Source organism: Ovis aries, chromosome Y (assembly GCF_016772045.2).
Source record: "Ovis aries strain OAR_USU_Benz2616 breed Rambouillet chromosome Y, ARS-UI_Ramb_v3.0, whole genome shotgun sequence".
NCBI lineage: Eukaryota > Metazoa > Chordata > Mammalia > Artiodactyla > Bovidae > Ovis > Ovis aries.
The window spans coordinates 9,872,371-9,889,606 of NC_082741.1; the positions used below are offsets into that span (position 1 = coordinate 9,872,371).

Below are 17,236 nucleotides of genomic sequence, written 5' to 3' on the forward strand. Positions count from 1 at the left end.
TCCATCTTTGTGCTGGTACCATACGGTATTGATGACTATTGCTTTGTAGTATAGCGAGAAGTCAGGCAGGCTGATTCCTCCAGTTCCATTCTACTTTCTCAAGATTGTTTTGCCTATTAGAGGTTTTTTGCATTTCCATACATTATATGTAGTAAAACTCCATAAGACATAATTTCTTTCTGAGCTTTTTTAGAAATAGGGCCTCTACATAGATAGTTGGATTAATACGACTGGCACTTTAAAGAACAGATCAGTCACAAACAACAATGAGACATTACTATGTGAAGATAAAGGCAAACAATGGCCACTCACAATCCAAAAGAGACGTCAGAAGAAGACAAATATGCCAACCCTTTGATTACTGACTTGATATCCAGGAGTTGCAGAAAATATTTATTGAAGCTACCTCGTATGGGCACGTTGTTATGGCAACCCTAGCAAACCAGTACATGTACTTTCTCTTGGAAAGAAGCTGTCAGTTCCAAAAGAGGTGTCCTTTTCTTACACATATTTTCAGGGGACATCCTCACAGATTCCTCATGCTCCCTAAGAGCTTTCACTGTCTCTTTAGAGATTCAGCTGGGCTAGAACGTAATCCTATTTCATGGGTGAAGTTGACCTAGGAAATATTAGAATTAGCATAATTCACAGAAAGTGGTAGAAGAAAACAAACACATCAGGAAGGCAGTCTGACCTCATTAAAAAGACACAGTCCTCTCCTTTTAAATCCGAGGAGGCGAATGGTAGTGACCAAGGCATTGCTGCCCATTGCTGTAGTGAAATCACACAGTTGTGATGTCATGGTCACCATGACATCATGGTAAGGAGGGAGGTCTAGGCCTCCCTAAACCTCCCCTCACCAAGACTCTAGGCTGCAGTAGCCATGAGGCAGCCTAGAGGATCTCAATGCCTCTCAAACCATTGGAGCCGCCTGGGCCTGCCCCCCACACAGTTGGCCAGGTGGGCGTGTTGGGGTCCTTGTCCACAGCAGAGTTTGTTTCTATGGCCGCCATGCCTCTCTCCAGTCCTCTGGATTGCTTCCTAACTACATATCTGAAAGAAAAAATAAACCAGGAATACAATCCACTCTAGACTGAAGGGTCCCAACCCATGGAGAGGTACATGGTCCTCAACCCCAACAAGGGCCACTGTGAGCAGCAAAACCACAGCTCCAGGCAAGCTCACCATTAACACTTTCAGCCATGCCAGGGACACATCCCCAGGACTGATAAAGACTATAGACTTCAAGTCGTCTACCAACTAGAGAAACTGTGCCAGCAAGACCTCTCCACCATCCACTTTAGTCACACCTGGAAGACTGTACTGCAGCACATCAGGCCCAAGGCATACTCAACTGAGAATATTTGGATGTAACAGTACACATACAGTAGGCCTTGGAGAAGAGGGATACCAAAAGTGAAGCCATTTATAAGCCTTTAGTACCAGTTTCAGAGAGAAAATGATCATCTCCTCGATGATGAGGTCAATAGGATTCAAATCACTAACAGCACTCAGCTTAGCTAAAAAGAAGTACAGGTTCCTTTATGAAACTTAATAAATTTCACTGTAGGCCTGTTTCCAGCCTCTCATTTCCATTCCTCAAATGTTTCCAGTCAGTCAGCAGGCACCTCAAAATTTAGGCAATGCATGTTCACTTGTGGAATTCAGTGCAGGCTGCAAGAACAGAGAAACTTTCCCAGGCCAGGGACATAGAATGTTTTGGTGGGTGATATGATGTAGGAATTTGGAAAGGAGAATGAAGGGGAGATTTCTGAGCTACAGTCTGACTTCCTGAGGGGTGGGAGCTGCTTCAGACATGCCTGAAGGACTTGGGGACATATGGCATCCAAGCTTTTACAATATCAATGCCTCAGCGTACTAAAGTAGACCAAGTGCAGTGTCACCACTTAGAAATTGAAGAGCTATTTGGGGCGTGTTGTGGAACTTGTTGGAGAAGGCAATGGCACCCCAGTGTAGTACTCTTGCCTGGAAAATCCCATGGACAGAGGAGCCTGGTAAGTTGCTGTCCATGGGGTTGCACAGAGTCGGACACGACTGAGTGACTTCACTTTCACTTTTCACTTTCATGCATTGAAGAAGGAAATGGCAACCCACTCCAATGTTCTTGCCTGGAGAATCCCAGGGAATGGGAGCCTGGTGACTACCATCTATGGGTTCGCACAGAGTCAGACATGACTGATGCAACTTAGAAGCAGCAGCAGCAGTGGAACTTGTGTACTTTTTGTATGAGACGTGTTCTAATACTTGATATACTTCATAGCCATATAGTGGATGGTTCTCATAAGCATTATTCCATTCAGTTCATTTCAGTCGCTCAATTGTGTCCGGCTTTTTTTGTGACCCATGGACTACAGCATGCCAAGCTTGCTTATTCATCACCAGCTCCTGCTAGCTTGTTCAGACTCGTGTGCATTGAAACAGTGATCCCATCCAACCATCTCATCCTCTGTCATCCTCTTCTCCTCCTGCCTTCAGTCTTTCCCGGTGTTAGCATCTTTTCCAGTAAGTCAGTTCTTCACATCAGGTAGCCACACTGTTGGAGCTTCAGCATCAGTCCATCCGATGAATATTTAGGACGGATTTTCTTTAGGATTGACTGGCTAATCTTCTGGCCATCCAGGAGACTCTCAAGAGTCTTCTCCAACACCACAGTCCAAAAATATAAGTTCTTTGCCATTTAGGTTTCTTTATAGTCCAGTTCTCACATCCAACCATGACTACAGGAAAAGCCATAGCTTTGACTAGATGGACATTTTTCGGAAGATTAATGTCTCTGCTTTTTAATATGTTGTCTAGGTTTGTCATAGCTTTTCTTCCAAGGAGGAAGAGCGTTTGAATTCCATGGCTGCATTTAGCATCTGGAGTGATTTTGGAGTTTAGGAAAGTAAAGTGTGTCAGTGTTTCCACTGTTTGCCTTTCTATTCAGCATGAAGTGGTGGGACCAGATGCTATGACCTTCGTTTTTTGAATGTTAAGTTCTAAGCCAGCTTTTACACTGCCCACTTTGACTTTCATCCATACAGACTCTTCAGTTCCTCCTCGCTTTCTGACAAATGATGGTGTCATCCTCGTATCTGAGGTTGTCATATGCACATCTGAGTTATGCATATCTGAATATCTGAGGTTGATGTTTCTCCCTGCTATCTTGATTCCAGGTTGTGCTTCATGGAGTCTGCCCTTTCATATGATGTACACTGCATTTAAGTTAAGTAAGCAAAGTGGCAATACACAGCCTTGATGTACTCCTTTCCCCCAATTAGGGATCAGTCCATTGTTCCACGTCTGATTCTAACTGTTGCTTCTTACCCTGTATGCAGATTTCTCAGGCCGGCAGGTAAGGTATTTTGGTGTTGGCAATTCCTTAAGCATTTTCCAGTTTATTGTGATTCATGCAGTCCAAGGCTCTAGTGTACTCAGTGAAGGAGAACTTCATGTTTCTCTGGAATTCTCTTGCTTTTTCTGTGATCCAGTGGTTGTTGGCAATTTACTCTCTGGAACCTCTGCCTTTTCTAAATCCCGCATGAGCATCTAGAAGTTCTTGATTCACTTGCTGTTGAAGGCTAGGAGACTTTGAGCATTTCTTTGCTAGTGTGTGAGATGAGTGCAATTGTTGGTAGTCTGAACATTCTGTGACATACCATTTCTTTGGAATAGGAATGAAAACTGATCTTTTCCAATACAGTGGCCACTGCTGAGTTTTCCAAGTTTGCTTGGGTATTGAGTGCAGCACTTTCATAGCCTCATCATTTAGGATTTGACATAGTTCCACCGGAATTCCATCACCTCCACTTGCTTTGTTCATAGTGGTGGTTCCTAAGGCCCAATTGACTTCTTGCTCCAGAAAGTCTGGCTCTAGGTGATTGAGCACACCATCATGGTTATCTCAGTCATTATCAGTATTTCTGTGTATTCTTGGCACCTCTTCTTAGTATCCTCTGCTTCCATTATGTCCATGTCATTTTTGTCCTTTATTGTGCCCCTTTTTGCATGAAATGTTCCCTTGGTACGTCTAACTTTCTTGATGAGATCGCTAGTCTTTTGCAGTCTATGATTTTCCTTTATTTCTTTTCATTGAATGCTTAGGAAGGCTATCTTCTCTCTCCTTGCTGTGGTTTGGAACTCTGCATTCTGGTGGATATACTTTTCCTTTTCTCTGTTGCTTTTCATTCTCTTCTTCACTCAGCTATTGAGTGACAAAAATTTCCCTTTTTACAGTTCTTCTTGGGATGCTTTTCATCACTGCCTCCTGTACAATGTTATGAACCTCTGTCTTTGTTCCAAGCATATTTGGCACCTAGTGACCCAAGGAGTTCATCTTTCAGTGTCCTATCTTTTTGCCTTTTCATATGATTCTTGGGGTACTCAAGGCAAAACTACTGAAGTGGTTTGCCATTCCCTTTTCCAGTAGGCTACATTTTGTGAGAACTTTCCACTACAAACAGTCCCTTTTGAATGGCTGTACACCGCCTGACTCATAGTTTCATTGAGTTAGACAGGCTATGATCCAAGTGTTCAGTACAGTTAGTTTTCTGTAACTGTGGTTTCCATTCCATCTGTTTCCAATGGATAAGGATGAGGGTTTTGTTGGAGCATCCTCATAATATTTCAATTAGAGATCATATAAACACCTATCTGGGATTTCTCTTCCTTTACCTTTGAATACATCTTTCCTTACACAAAGTGAAGATAGCAACAACCTGGAAGCCACATTTTTGTGTTAGGTCTTTTCTCTCAATTTTCCATCTGTAACGATTGTGCTGAATGACTTCCTGCCACTAAACATGGGCCATTTTATAGTAACTCCTCCTACCATACCAGACGTTCACAAGTGAATGTAAAGAGAGACAAAATGCAGAAGTCCAGACATGCTAAGCTTCTGAGGACTGTTGTAAATAAAGAAAGGCCATGGGAGAGTGGGCTGTGAGTTTGCTGATTGGCTTAACAGTGTGGGGTAAGCTCTGAGGAGAAATCAGCAACACTTGTACATAGTTTATTTGTCATAGATATCAATAAGGTCCTATTTCTCCCAGTTAATTTTTCTTCAGTCTTCCCCATCACTGCCAATGATCCTGCTTGCTCTCGAGTGTAAACCACAGATTTCAACTTCTTGCTTAGACTCTTGACAGGATCACTTTTGACCTTACTGGCCATCCCTCTTTGTTTTACTAGAGCAATTGCTTCTGACACCTTCACATATGTCACTGTGGAGTCCATGCTTTCATCTTGCTAACGTCAGCTTCTGAGCACCCAGATACCTCCAGCTGTACTTCTGATGTGTTTCTCATGGAGACAATTGTGACCGACCTCATGACTTCTTATCAATCTTATTACAGTATGAAATAGGCAAATATGTGAAATGCCTGTGAAAACTTCACTAACACTCGGGAACTCCTTCAGAGAATGGACTTTCAGCCTTCTTGATACATTCTTGGACACAGTCTATTAGCTTTGAGAAAGGAATATGTGGGAGATTCACATTCTTGCTATGGAAATAACTGTGGAATACAATGGAGTTGAAAACGTCTTTACTTCTGATGTAAAAGTAAGCATGACAGCATTGCAAACACAGGAAGCAGAGCAACATACACTTAGGAGATGAGTTCTTGTGGCTCTCTAGTGCTTTTGGAGATCTGTTCAAGTTGTAAAGTAGCCTGCTGCTCCTAGATAAGGAAGATATATGGGGTTCTCAAGGTTATCATTGCATCTCATTTGCAGAGCCTTCCATTGCACTCCCTGTTGCTCTACCCAAGGAAAACATTACATTAGAGTTTATTATTCCCAGATCCGAAAAGAAAATATACCAATGGACCAGACCTCCTAAAGCCAAGACAAAGTAGAAATCCTTATTTCAGGTAAAAGGAAAGAAATTCCAAAATGTTTATAGAGGAAATGAAGCAAAAGTCTCTCAGCATAGGAGGAAAAAGTTTTGGTTCCATAAAAATAGCACAGAGATAATTTAGAGACAAGGTTTCACCCACCAGTGTGAACTGAATGTAACACTTTCAAAAACAGGGGAGAATTTTGTATCTGAATGTAAATTAGATGTGTGTGTGTGTTCAGTCATGTTTGACTGTGTAACCTCATGGAATGTAGGCTGCTTGGACCCTCTGTCAGTGGGATTTTCCAGGCAAGAAAACAGGAGTGGTTTGCTATTCCCTACTCTATTAAGTTAGATATTTAGAGCTAAAGAAAACCTTAACCTGTGTATTTTCCTGCATCTCTTTCAAGACAAAGTAACCTGTGCAGTCTCTTTGCTACAGAGTCTTTCTGAAATACCAGAGGTACACTTGTGAATGAGACAGTTTTATGATATTGTGGACTGGGATGAGACAAAGCATAGAACGACAGATTGAAAAAAACCTTAAACTCTAGAAATCTGGTTTACCTCCCAATTCATTGAGTCCCATTTAAACACACACACACACACAAAGTCCATTCTTTTCCACCATCCAATACCTGAAGTAGGAGAAATAGGCAGATAGATGGAGTAGGGTGCAGAGAAGAGGAATGTGAATCTCTGTGTCCAACACAGTCAATTTTTTATATTTTCACATTTCTCTTTTCTAGACTTCATCTCCCAAAACTTCAGCACAAAGATAATGATGCTGCAGATCTTGCGTTGCCTTGGGGATGGTAGTATCAGGCCCTTTAGCTAGTGACACTGATTTCCCCTTAGGGCTCCAGGCATAAGCCAATACGTCTAGGGTTTATGTTCTTTGTCATAGATTCTAGTCATAGATTCTAGAGACCACGTATTGGCAAGTCCCAAATGAACACAGAACACATAGGCATGCAGAACCAACTGCAGATTAAGAAGTTCTTAGAACTTACCTTTCCTGGACATGGTCTGCAACAAGATCAGTAGGTACGAGGCACAGTGGTAGTCTTTGTACCTACAGTTGAAATAATAAGTGCAGCTTGGTGCTGGGTTGGAGAGGGGCTGGTGTGTATCTAGAAGCACCGGTGCCCATGGGGAAGTCTTACTGGGCTGTTGGTGTCAAATAACAGCTGCCGAAAATAAATGTTTTTAATCATGCTGCTAGAACTATGCGGAACTATGGCTGCTGCTGCAGAATTTCAAAGATGGCTCTAACATTTTCCCTCACTAGATCCTAATACCTATTCCATCTTGTATCCTATCCCTTCAAGAAATGTCCAGGGAGGAGAAAATTCCACTAGTTTGCTGCCCTGAAGCTGGAGCTGCTGTTATGTCCTGAATTAAGGACTAGGGCAAACATTAGTCTCTTCCACTGGTACTGCTAATTTCAGACAAGTTGAAGATATAGCATTCTGAAATGAAAGGGCAGTGGGTCCTGAAAAGTCTGTTATTATCGCTCCTCCACAGAAGAGATATCATAACGTATCACTTAAGCATTTCTAATAAGTTTCACTACCTACATATTATGATGTTTCTAAATCTCTTCTACTGTCCCTGCCCATTGCAAGTGTCCACACATAGCCTGTCATTCAGGTGCCCTGAGTCTCCATAATTTATTCTTTCCCTATTCTGTACCATGTCAGAATTCTTTCTTGTGCCTGAATTGCCCTTCCCTTCTTTCCCAGTCTCTTCTACCAAATCCTGATCGTATTTACAGGTCTAACTCACATATAATTTTATATTCAGAAGCTTACAGAAACATCTATAAGCTTCAACAAATATATCACGACCTGTAGTCTGTCTGGGGTCTGTGCGTTAATATGTATCATGCATGCTTATTACAATCGTTTTTCACTATCACTTCTATTTAGACTAAGTTGTTAATAGTGTGAGGAGCACTTGAGCATATTTATTCATAGCACTTACAAATTCCTGACATAGTTATACATAGGTTCTCTGTTTCTGATGAATAGCCACAGGTAGAACAACAATCTGACCTTACTTACTGCTCATCTTTGACATATCCATCCAAGAAATCTACCACTCAACATTAAGAGCCCTGGACTACTATTGAAAAGCTCTTCCTAATCGGAATGTGATCAATAGCATGTAACCACCACAGTTACTGTTGCTGAGGAGAAAAAATAGTAATAATATGGAAAAAGCAAGAGAAGCCGAATGAGTGGCATAAGGAGACAGTGAGACCAAGAAGAACAGAGCACAGACTGAAAGGTCACTGTGATTGCAGAATAGAATGAAAGGAACAGTGTGAAGATTGAGAGTAAGGTAGAATTCAGAGTCCTCATTGGCAGTTCTCAAGATATTGGTTTCTGTCACTTGGCTTAGCTGGTGATTGTAGCAAGGTAGACAGTGTACCAGAAACATACGTGGATGCTAGAGAATGGATAGGAGACCACTGAGTCATCTCCAGTTGAGAAACCCACATATTTGGGGCCAGGGGGGTGGCAATAAAGACAGTGGTATGTGGCTGAATATTTATGCATGATAAGGAGTGAAATTAAACATAACTGAGATATGGATAGGGTGAAGTGGGTTAGAAAAGGAAATAGTCAGGAATGAGAAAATTTGTGTTGTTGTTCGGTCAGTAAATCATACCCAAATCTTTGGAATCCCATGGGATCTAGTCTGCCAGACGTCCCTTCCCTGTCTCCCAGAATTTGTTCAGATTCATGTTTATAAGTTTGATGATGTTATCTAACCACCTCACCCTCTGCTGACCACTTCTCCTTTTACCTTCAATCTTTCCCAGCATCAGGGCAATTTCTAAAGAGTCAGCTCTGCATCAGGGGGTGAAAGGATGAAAGAACACTGAAAGATAACTAAGTTTTCCAAGAAGAGGTCCTGAAACTATTTAGAATACAGATGCAGGACACACTTTTGACAAAATTCAACACCCATTTATGATGGGTGTATGGGAAAACCAGGACAGGCTGTGGAATCAGAGGGAATCTTCATCAATCTTCCTAATGAAGGCTGCCACATATGGAGAAATCCACTGTAAACATGATTCCCAGTGGTAAGAAAATGAGAGCTTGTCCAGTAAGGTTGTGAATAAGCCAAAGATGCCCACTCTCACCATTGTTATTCAGTATAGTCTTGGGACTCTGAGTGACAGCAATCAGAGGAGAAGAAAACAATTTTTAAACAAAGTGGAAAAGAAGAGATTAAACTGTCACTATTTGCACATGACATGATACTATGCCCAGAGAATCCAAAGATGCCACTGGGAAATGACTAGAACTAGTCAAGGACTTTAGGGAGGTTGCTGGATATGAAATTAACAGACAGAAACCTCTTGCTTTCCTATACAATAAAAACAAACAAACAAACAAACAAAAAACCCAGAAGCTAAGGAAGCAGTCCCATTCACCATGGCAACAAGAAGGGCAAAATTCCTGGGAATAAACCTACCTAGGCTGGGAAGAGACTGGTGCACAGAAAAGAATAAGGCATGGATGAAACAAAGGTGATGCAAAGAGATGGAGAGATACTACTCTCACATACTGGAAGAATCCAATATTGTGATAATGGCTAGACTACGAAATTCAGTTTAAAGATTCAGTGCCAGTTCTGTGAAAGTACCAATGGCATTTTTCACAGAAGACAGGAAAAAAATTTTTTACAACCTGTATGGAAATAGAGAAGACCTTAAAGAACTATCCTGTCTTGAGAAAGAAAAAGAAGAGATGGAAGATTCAGTCTCCCTAACTTCAGTCTTTACTACAGAGCTATAGTAATCAGTGCAGCATGGAACTGAAACAGGTACAGGAATATGGACCAATGGAACACAATAGAAAACCCAGAGATAAATTCATGACCAAATGGTCCCCTCATCTATGACAAAGGAGGCAGCAATGTGCAGTGGAGAAAAGATAAGCTCTTTTACAAGTGATGCTGGAAAATCTTGACAGCTAAAGGTAAAAGAATGAAATTAGGTCACTCCCTTCTAGTTGTCCAGTGGCCAAGTCGTGTCTGACACTTCGTGAAGCTTTGGATGGCAGCACGCCAGGTCTCCCTGTCCTCCACCGTTTCCAGGAGTCTGCCAGGTTCATAGCCACTGCCTCGGTGATGCCATCCAACCTTCTCATCCTTGTCTCTGGCTTCTCATTCTGCCTTCCATCTTTCCCAGCATCAGGGTCTTTTCCAGTGAGTTGGCTCTTCACATCAGGTGGCCAAAGTATTAGAGCTTCAGCCTCAGCAGCAGTCCTTCCAGTGGCTATACACAGTTGATTTCCTTCAAGATTGACTGGTTTGTTCTCCTTGCTGTCCAAGGAACTCTCAAGGGTCTTCTCCAGCCCCACAGTTCAGAAAGCATCAGTTCTTCGGTGTTCTGCCTCCTTTATGATCCATCTCTCACAACCGTATGTAGAAAGACCATAGCCTCAACTGTATGGACCTTTGTCAGCAAAGTGATAGCTTTGCTCTTTTACACACTGTCTAGGTTTGTCATAGCTTTCCTGCCAATGAGCGTTTGTTTTCTAATATCATGGCTGCAGTCACCATCTGCAGCACTTTGAGAGCCCAGGAAGAGGAAATCTGGCAAAGTGATAGCTTTGCTCTTTTACACACTGTCTAGGTTTGTCATAGCTTTCCTGCCAATGAGCGTTTGTTTTCTAATATCATGGCTGCAGTCACCATCTGCAGCACTTTGAGAGCCCAGGAAGAGGAAATCTGGCACAGCTTTCCCTTTCCCCCCTTCTGTTTGCCATGAAGTGATGGAATCGGATATTGTGATTTTTTAAAAAATGAGTTTTATGCCTGCTTTTGCACTGTCCTCTTTTACCCTCATCAAGAGGTACTTTAGTCCCTCTTCGTTTTCTATCATTAGAGTGGTATTCATATGCATACCTTAGGTGGTTGACATTTCTTCCAGCAATCATGATTCCAGCGGTAACTCATCCAGCCTGGCATTTCTCATGATGTGCTATGCACTTAAGTTAATTAGCAAGGTGACAGTCAACAGCCTTGTCAACTTTTCTCAATCCTGAACCAGTCAGTTGTTCCCTAGGCTGTTCTAACTGTGGCTTCTTGACCTGCATACAGATCTCTGAGGATCCAGGTAAAGATGGTCCTGGATTCCCACCTCTTGAAGTTTTCCACAATTTGTTATACTCCACACAACCAAAGACTTTATCGACTGGGCAGTGAAAAGGAGGTAGAGGTTTCTCTGGAATTAATTTGCTAATTCTGTGGTCCAGCAAATGGTGACAACTTGAGCTCTGGTTCCTCTGATGTTGATAAACCTACCTTGAACACGTGGAATTTCTCAGTTCATGTAAAGCTGAAGCCTAGCATGAAGGATTTTGAGGATAACTTTATTAGCATGAGAGAGAAGCACAATTGTGTGGTGTTTCGAACATTCTTTAGTCCTACCCTTCTTGGGAAATGGGGAAAGAATTGATCTTTTCCAGGCCTGTGGCCATTATTAGGTTTTCCAGATTTGCTGATGTCTTGAATGCAGCACCACCATGATACCACTGTCTTTTAGGATTTTAAGTAGCTCTGCTGGAACTCCATCACCTCCCTTGATTTCACTCTTCAGAATGGCTGGCTCTGGGTGAAGGATCACACCATGATACATATCTGGGTCATTTACCTGCACATTGCTCATCCCAATCAATTTTAGTTCCTTGAAACCTAAGATGTTGAGGTTTACTCTTGCTCTCTCCTGTTGACCGCATCCAACTTACCTTGATTCATGTACTTCTGATTCCAGGTTCCTATACAGTGCTGTTCTTTACAGGGTCAGATCTTTACTTTGATCTCCAGGCACATCCCTAGTGGAGCTTCATTTCTGTTTTGGTCCAGCCATTTTATGATTGCTGCAGCCATTGTTGCTGCTTGGTGAAGAAACTGTTGCTACTGGCATCTGGAGCAGGCCCTGCAACAGAGATTTGCTGCGTCGTGCCTGGGTTGAAGGATTTGGTTTTGGCACAAGAAACAGGGCCATGGGTTCAGCTTTCAATTTCGCAAGTTTGAGATGCCTGCTAGAGTCCTAGGTGGAGAGGACATGAGGGCTGTTGGAGGCTTGAATCAGGCCAGGTCAGGGCAGAACATGTAATTCTGAGAATATAGATTTATTCATGGGTTTGGATTCAAAGCAGTAGGTCTCATAACTTAGGGGAAGTGGGAAATGAAGAATGCTGCTGGCAGTGATTGCTGACCAGGGATGCTGCTAAATTTCCGCAGTGCATGGAACAGTCCCTTTGACGGAGAATTATGCAGTCGTGATGGCAGTAGTGCTAACGTTCAGAGACCCTGGCCCAGAGCATAAAGGGAAAGTGAGAGGACTGAGCCACTTGCCCATGTTGTTGTTGTTTAGTTGCTCAGTACTGTGTGACTCTTTGCAACCCCATGGACTGTAGCCCCCAGCTTCCTCTGTCCATGGGATTTTTTAGGCAAAAATACAGGAGTATTCCATTCCATTTCCATTTCCCAGGGACCTTCCTGACCCAGGAATTGAACCTGTATCTCTTGCTTTAGCAGGAGGGTTCTTTTCCATCAGGAAGACGAGTTGTGCATGTAGGCACTAGAAAATATGAGCAGAGGAGGCTGAGAAAGGAACAGGAGACAAGCAAAGAAGAAACACTTGGGGGTGTTATCTGGAGCCCTTTGAATATACCAGGTTTTAGGGATGAACGGGAAGCCACTGGGATGGATAGAATGAACCTGCCTGAAGCCACAGACTCTGGTGATCATTTCCCTCTGGGCTCATCTTGTCCTGGGATGCCATTTTCAGATGGAGGGACTGAGGACTGGAGAGGAGGCCCCAGTGATGGGACTGCAGAAACAGAGGTGGTGGAGCTGGAGCGAGTCTCTCTCCCCACAGAGGCCGAGCCCTCGTTTATCATAGTCACCTGGTCTGGCAGCCTAGAAGTGATGCGACAGTGGCTTGAGGGGCTCCAACTCATGTTGCCTGGTGGGAACTCCTTATTTGAACATGCAAGGACCCATTGGAGCCCTCGGGTGCACCCTGAGTTCTCAGAAGTGTGGTTTCTTTTTATTTTTTAACTTAAAAAGAAGTGCTTATATTTTTGTTGTAAAGCTTTTTTGGAGGTGTGGCATGACTCATGGCATGCAGAATCTTAGTTCCCTGACCAGAGATGGAACCTTGCCACCTGTAGTGAAAGCAAGGTATTAACCACTGTTCCTCTTATGGCTGGAGCCTTAGGTTCTCTTCTACAGGGACACCAGAGGGATGAATTGGCTGTTCGGTATTGTGTTCTGATTTTTGCAGAATCACATAATTGAACAAAAAGCATGTTTTTACATGTAATGAATGCCCAAGGGAACAAGCAGTCAAAATTCGATCCTAAGGTCTGTAGTCCACAAGACTCTTCTGTCCATGGAATTCTTAAGGCAAGAAGACTGGAGTAGATTGCCATCCCCTTCTCCAAGCCAAAGTACAGAAAGATGATTAATGAAAAGCCAGTCTATACCTGTAACCTCTGATCACTTGTTCCTGTTTATCACCCCCGCCCCCATGGAAAAATAAAAAAAAGAGTGACCAGTGTTGGATCTTTTTTTTTTTTAACCTGTCCATCCTCTGTCTCTGTTAGCTCTATGTAGCCTCCTTGGGGAGTTCTTTTCGACCTCAGTCTGTGTGATCTGGTCCCCATTTAGCACTGTTTAGATACTTTTGAGATATCCCCTGAAGGAGGGACTGGCAACCCATTCCATTATTCTTGCCTGGAGAACCCCATGGAGAGAGGAGCCTGGTTTGCTACAGTCCATAGCGTCGCCTAGAGTCGGGCATGACTGAACAACGACGCAGAGACTTTTGAAGCAGAGAGTCCAGGGGAGGGCTGCACTGTGTGTCTCATGTGGAACCTTAGTTCCCAGGATTAAACCTGTGCTTCCAGAGTTGCAAGATGGAGTCTTACACACTGACCACCAGGGAATCCCCTAGACCCCTTTCATTGTCCCAGCTGGGATGTAAGTGCTACTGCCGTCTAGTAGGTGGAGGTCAGGATTGCTGTCAAACATTTTTCAGTGCCAGAACTCCTCAGGGCCCTTTACCCCCACCCACAGAAAAGGCAATGACACCCCACTCCAGTACTCTTGCTGGGAAATCCCATGGATGGAGGAGCCTGGTAGGCTCCAGTCATCAGTCGCTCACAGTCGGATGTGACTGAATGACTTCACTTTCACTTTTCACTTCATCATGCATTAGAGAACGAAATGACAACCCACTCCAGTGTTCTCGCCTGAAGAATCCCAGGGACCAGGTAGGCTGCCATCTATGAGGTCGCACAGAGTCTAACACGACTGAAGTGACTTAGCAGCGGTAGCAGCTAGGCCCAAATGTCCACATGAGAAGCTCAAGAACATATCTGCATTTCCTTTCCTCCTTTTCTCCCCTACGCCAGCTCTAATGTCCTTTACTATTTTCCTTAACAGATGGACTTTCCATATCACCGCACACAGAGCTATCATGCTATTATGTTAGTGGCTGTATTTTATTCCCTTTAAAGGTGAACAGTAACTTATACATCCTGATACTTAAGTTATTGTGTAGTTTCCCATTTTTCTGTTGGAAACAGCTTCAGTGGGGACCCTTCTGCCCAGGTGAGAGTGAATCCACAGGATATATTCCTAGAAGTGGAGCTGCGGGTCACAGGCTCTGTGCTGCTGCTATTTGGAGAGATATTTCCAGATTGCCCTTTCAGAGGTGGTTCCAATTTATGTTCCCTTCAGCAATGTAAGATTCATGCCTCATTTCTCTAATGTGGATGTGTTTCTTTCTTTCTTTCTCTTTTAATCCCTGGTTTGCATTTATAGCCTAAGCTGTCTTCCTATCAGCTGAGAAGTTCAAATGTTGACAGCCAGGTTGGATTCTGCAGATATTCCAGATATAGAAGGGCAGAGATAGAAGGAGTCTTGATAACCTAATTTTCTGATAAGTCCTGATAAGCTCACATTTTTCTCTCTGTGGAGGACAGTTGAGTCCATACACTGTTGAAAGTTTGAGACACTTAACTCCTAAAGGTCCACTCCCAGGGACCCTAGAGAAGTTGCCTCCCTGGCTTTTGGTGGTTTCTCATTAGGATAAACATTACAATAGCTCATTGACCCCATATATTGTAAAAAGAAGTGCTTTGTTTTTCATTCAGTTTTTAGGCTAAAGTTAAGAGACAGCACTTAGTGTAGATACACACAGGGTGGCAACATGCCCTTTAGGCTTCCCAGGTGGCTTCATGGTAAAGACTCCGCCTGCAAATTCAGGAGATGTGGGTCTGATTGCTGGGCCAAGATCTCCTGGAGAAGGAAATGGCAATCCATTCCAATATTCCAGCCTGGGAAATCTCATGGACAGAGGAGCCTGGTGGGCTGCAGTCCTTGCGGTTTCAAGGAATCAGACAAGACTGAGCACATGGGCCAAAACAAGAGCAAAAATAAACTAAAAAATGCAGTGTACACACAGGTACACACACATGCTCATACTTGATTATTGCGGTGATGTGTAGATCTGTTTGTATGAACCCGAGGGTTTCATACAAGGTGCACGAGGGTTAACGCAAATCATGAGGCATTGTCTTTACTCACATTGGTCCAATACAGGGGCTTACAGCCTTACCTGCCATTTGTAAACACCTGAGGAATATTCATATGGCCAATGCTTAGACCTTCCCTCATGCCAGAGAATTTAGTCTTTTGGGGTGGGGTTAAGCAATCAGGGTTATTCTTCTGAACCTCTGGACTGCACAGGGAGCGATTTCAATTTTAAGCCAAGGTTAGCAGTCAGGGGCTGGCACAGCTTCCAGCCTGTGGACCAAATCTGGCCCCCAACTTGTTTTCATAAATAAAACTTTATTGGAACGCAGCTACATTCATTTCATGCATTATATTATGGCATATTTGGAGTAGAGGCTATACTCCTGCAAAAGTTCATTTATTCTGTGGCTCCTTATGGAACAAATTGATTGACCCCTACCTGATATGGCCAGTTGTGTTTTTCAGTGACAGCTGTGTGGAATCTGTTAACCACATAGGAATGTTGTAGAGAGCAGGATGTCCTCCTGTAACATGTGCAACACCACTATCTGCTGCTACTCTGCTTCATGGGCAGTATTTTTGTGAGACACTTCCTTTCCAACATTTTGCATGAAAAGGCTGCCTGTGTTTTCCCTTTGGAATGCAGTGGTTCCTCATTTCTGAGAGCAGAAATGATGAGATGGGCCTCCTGTCTTCCCCTTTTTACTGTCATATTGTCAGTTCAGCTGTTGAAGTCCTAATCATGCGGCTGTTTAGTTGGACCTTCCTCTTTTCCATGTTCTTCAGTCCTCCTACTCCTCCTTCTTCTTTTACTCTTTTTTCCCCTCTTTCATGCTGTCTGTTCACTTTGTAAGATGCCTCTCCAGTAAAATTGAGTGAATATTCTTTGCCCTCAAAAGGAGTTGTGCATTCAGCCATTCTCCTTGCAAGCATCTTCAGTCCTAGCCCTGAGAGTCTCTCTGAAAGGCCCTTGATCAGCATGTGCACACACACACCAGACAAACACAAGCATGCACACGTGCACCCTTGGTTCAGGGTCTTTAGAGCCATTTCTTTAATGACAAGGATGCTGTCCCAGTGTGCTCTGAAAGCTCACTTTTGGAATCTCCCTGGTGGCCAAACCCAAGTGTGTCCTTGGGGCAGGGCCCTTCCTAATATTCCCTTGTTATGGTGATGAATGACGCTGAAGCGATTTGTGGCTCCAGTCTTCTATGAGTGGGTTGGGTGGGGTTTTGGGGTGACTACCTGTGGCCCCTTAAAAGGGTAAATCTCTGGTGTGTGGTATTAGGAACATCCCCCCTTCTTGGGTGCTGGGCAGAGTGCAAGGGTCATGTTAAGGGGAAGAATGAAGGCTTTGGAGGAGCCCTGCAGTCCAGCACTCAAGTCTGTATCTTGGTCTTTGTACCAGGTTGGTGGTTGGAGGTGACATTCTGGGTGGGGTTAGCAAAGAGATGGAAAAAGCAGGTAGTGAGCTTATAGCCAGTGGACCTAGCTCAGAGATGGCTCATCTTTGTCCTTGATGGATCCTTGAGGGATCCTACATCCTTCCTGACCTGCTTTCAGGGATCAGTCAGAGGAAATTGGCACACCTTACTAGACCCCAAGTGCATTCAGGTCTATTGGAGGGGATGTCAGGATGAAAGCCCATGCTTCCTGCTTGCAGAGTCTCTCACTGTTTTCTGGGCCTTTGCTGCTTTCACCATTTTGTCCCGTTTTTATGTTTTGGGGGTCACTAGATGGACGTGAATCTGAGTGAACTCCAGGAGTTGGTGATGGACAGGGAGGCCTTGCATGCTGTGATTCATGGTGTTGCAAAGAGTT

At 43.5% G+C, this 17,236-nt stretch overlaps 1 pseudogene; it reads left to right on the forward strand.

Annotated features, from left to right (window-relative positions):
* Nucleotides 1–1,122: 1,122 nt before the first annotated feature.
* The window catches only part of LOC132658891 (MYND-type zinc finger-containing chromatin reader ZMYND8-like), a 71,312-nt pseudogene continuing 55,198 nt past the window's right edge, over nt 1,123–17,236 (forward strand).